This window comes from Myotis myotis, unplaced genomic scaffold (assembly GCF_014108235.1).
Source record: "Myotis myotis isolate mMyoMyo1 unplaced genomic scaffold, mMyoMyo1.p scaffold_m19_p_41, whole genome shotgun sequence".
Classification (NCBI taxonomy): Eukaryota; Metazoa; Chordata; class Mammalia; order Chiroptera; family Vespertilionidae; genus Myotis; species Myotis myotis.
Genome location: NW_023416348.1, coordinates 1,514,264 through 1,518,072, shown reverse-complemented (window position 1 = coordinate 1,518,072; position 3,809 = coordinate 1,514,264).

The following is a 3,809-nucleotide window of genomic DNA, read 5'->3' as shown; positions in this document are numbered from 1 at the left end:
GTAAACATCATTACATAAAAGGGTACGGTCTTTTTTTTTTTTTTTTTTTAGTTGTATTCATTTCAAACGGGCCGGATCCGGCCCGCGGGCCGTAGTTTGCCCACGGCTGGTCTAGACACAGCCGCCCTGTGCGGGGATGGTGGGCCGCAGAAGAGGAGGTCCCGCAGCCGGGGCGCACCAGAGGGTGCCGGGTCCAGACCAGACCAGACACGCTGCGTCACGAACGTGGGAAGCCGGGGAACCAGACAAACGGGCTCGGCCCGCGTGAGCCAGGGCGGAGGACGTCGGAACTCAGGCGGGTGTCCTAGAGCTATATCTATTCTTAAATTTATTTTTACTGATTTCAGAGAGGAAGGGAGAGGGAGAGAGAGACAGACACATCAATGATGAGAGAGAACCATTGATCGGCTGCCTCCTGCATGCCCCACACCGGGGATGGAGCCCGCACCCGGGCCTGTGCCCTGACTGGGAATCGAACCGTGACCTCCTGGTTCATAGGGTGACGCTCAACCACTGAGCTGGGCCGGCCGGGCCTAAAGCTATGTTTTTAAAAAGGTAGATGTATGTGACTCTATAGAGATATTACATTGTGTGTGAGAAAAGATACCGCACACAAACTCAACACGAACGTGATAAATTTGGAAAAATACAGACAGACAAACGCTGGACATCTGTCACATACAAAGGGCTCTTGGAAACGACAAGAAACCGACTTGTAAAACCCAACAGACAGACGGACAACATGTACACCAGCCGCTCACAGGAGAGCAAAGACCCAGGTAGACAAGGGTGGACTCCCTGGCTGCCCCCGCCCCCCACTCCCCAGCTGCAGGCGCCGCTGATGCGCCAGGGCCCGGGGTCCTGGTAAGGGCTGGGGACCCTCCCCTGCTGATGGTGGAAAGGAGAATCGTCCGGCGCCTTGGGAGGGGTCTGTCCACCGTAAATACAATTAAAGCGACGAGCGGACATCAATCCGGCAGAGACCGTGCCTGGGAAGGAGACCCCCGCCAGCGGCCTGTGCTGCGCTCTTCACGGTGACACAGAAAACCGGGCTCCGGGTACCACGCACCAAGCGCGGGCGCTGTTTCCCGGCCGCGCCTGTGGCAGCAGATCACAGCGCCAGCCCTTCTGGAAGTTCCATCGTCGCTAGGAGACAGAAAATACAAAACCGGATATACCTAAAACGCCGGCCAGTGGTGAGTACGAAGACGGAAAACGTCTCAGGAGCCCTGGCCGGTTTGGCTCAGTGGGTAGAGTGTCAGCCGCGGACTGAAAGGTCCTGGGTTCGATTCCGGTCAAGGGCACCTGCCTGGGTTGCAGGTTCAATCCCTGGCCCCGTAGTGAGCCTGCAGGAGGCAACCGATCCATGTGCCTCTCTCACATCCGTCTCTCTCTCTCTCTCTCCTTCCCTCCCTTCCACTCTTTCTCTTTTTAAAAATTTTAAATATATTGTTGATAGTATTACAGATGTCCCCCCCCCACTCTCTCTCTTAAAATCAATGGGAAAAATATCCTCAAGTGAGGATGAACAAAAACATAATAATAATAAATAAAATAAAAATCAAGTGTTGGCCAGTGGTCAGTAGTAAGATAAAACATAACTCGGGAGAGAAGAGGAGATTCAGAAACCATTTCCACCTACAATAGCTCCTACAGGAATGAGCTGTTCGGGGGTGAAGCTCCCCGGGTGCTGGGGGCCTCCCACAGGGGCTGGAGGGAGTGAGAGGAGGCGGGTGCGGCCCGGTACAGAGATCAGTTCCAGCCCGGCCGGGTGGCTCAGTGGGTGAGCATCACCCATGATCCAGGAGGTCACGGTTCGATTCCCCATCAGGGCACAGGCCCGGGTTGCAGGCTCGATCCCCAGGGTGGGGCGTGCAGGAGGCAGCCGATCCATGGTTCTCTCGTCATTGATGTTTCTCTCCCTTTCCCTTCCCCTCTGAAATAAAAGTATTAGAGAGAGAGAGAGAGAGGTCAGCTCTATCGGTCCCAGATCTATGAAAACCCCAGCAGGCTCGCCGCCCCCGCCCCCCCATCGCGGGCTGCCTCCTTCACGCGCAGGGTCCCGAGGGGGGCGCGGGGTTTGCACGGAGAAGCCCCCCCCTCCGCCCCAGCAGCCAGGCGCGGGCGCTATTGCGGCGCGGAGCCGCCAGGGGGCGCGCGGGGTGCGGGGCGCCCAGCGCGGGGAAGGGGCTCCCGGGGCAGACCCGAGCGCGGGACTGGGACCCCCGCCCAGCGGCCCCGACCGCACAGCTGCCCTGGGAACCCCCGTGGGAGCTTTAAGGCGCTGGGTTTCCTCCGCAGAACCCGGCGGTGCGACCCACGGCCCCGCCTCCTGGGGTCGGGGCACCCCCAGCCCCCCGCCCGGCCCGGCCCTCCCCAGCTCCCCTGAGGGCTGTCCACACCGCCCAGGGCCGGTGGTCAGAACCCACGTCCAGAGCCGGACCCTCCATGGCGCCGGGCACTGGGAGGAAAAATCAAAGCCCACAGCGGCTGCCAGGCCGTGTGCCCCCCCGCCCCCATCCCTCAGCCGCCTCGCTGCGCCCCGACACCCAGCAGGCTGCCCGCATCGCCGCCTCCGCCCAGAGGTCCCAGGCCGCGCCCTCGCCGCGCCTCCTGGAGCCCCACGCGGGCTTCTGCCAGGCCCGACCACGCGTGCCCAGTGCACCTGCGCCCGGTCCCTGCCTGCGCTCCACGTGGGCCCCCCTCGGCTGCTGCCTCCAGCCCCCCCCCCCCCCCCCCCGCCCTCCCGCCGGCTCAGCCTGCACAGCAGGTCGCCGAGTCCGGTCACACGGACATGGGCGCAGGGCCCGCAGGCGCAGACAGGGTAACGAAGTAGCCACTGAGGTCCCGGTCAAGGTTCCTGAACCTCCCTGCGCACCCTCCCTCCCTCCCTCCAACCACCTCCCTATGCGCCCACCCGAACACCATCTGTCCATCAGGCATCCATCCTCCACCTGCCGGTCCCTGGAGCCCCCCCCCCCCCCCGCCCCCGGGGTGTAAACTCCTGCGCCCGCTCCGGCCCCTCCTCACCTGCAGCTCCGACCGGCCGAGGCAGGCCCACGATGCGCAGGCATCAGGATGGTCCAGGAGTTCAAAGGAATTGGTGGGGTTGTTTCCTTCTCTAATTTTTAAAATTGGTTTTAGAGCGAGGAAGGGGGAGGGAGAGAGAGAGAGAGAGAGAGAGAGAGAGAGAGAGAGACATCCATGGGTTGCCTCCCATACACACCCCAGCCGGGACCAAACCCACAAGCTGGGCATGTGCCCTGGCCGGGAACCAAACTGCTGACCGCCTGGTGCCCAGGGCGACGCGCAACCAATAGAGCCCCCGCCGGTGAGTCTCTGCTGTCGGCCGCCCTTTAGGCCCCTTTGCTGCCACGGCCCTGGCACCAGCACAGCCGGGACCGGCCTCGGACACACGGCGAGGCGGGAGCCGCGGCCCTCTCCCCGTCCCAGGTCCCAGGTCCCAGGCCCGTCCTCAGCCCCACCCCCCACCCCCAGCCTGGCCCTCCTGCATAGGAGGGTGCACAGGCAGGTGGTTGGATGGATGGACGCCCCTCACAGCCTCCTGGACCACCCTGCCTGCTCCCTAACGCCGCCCCCCCCCCATTCTGCAAACAAGCCCCGTGCGGGGTGACCTCTGTTCTCTGCCACCCTGGGCTCTCGTCCCCAAGGGCACATGCCCCTCCCGTCCTGTCCCCTCGGCGCGGCTACTCTAAGAGCCCCCCTTCAGAAACACCAGGGGGAGTGGGCACAGCTCTGAGGTGGCGGGCGCACGGCTGGGGGCCTGGTGCAGTGCCCTGGACACGCCT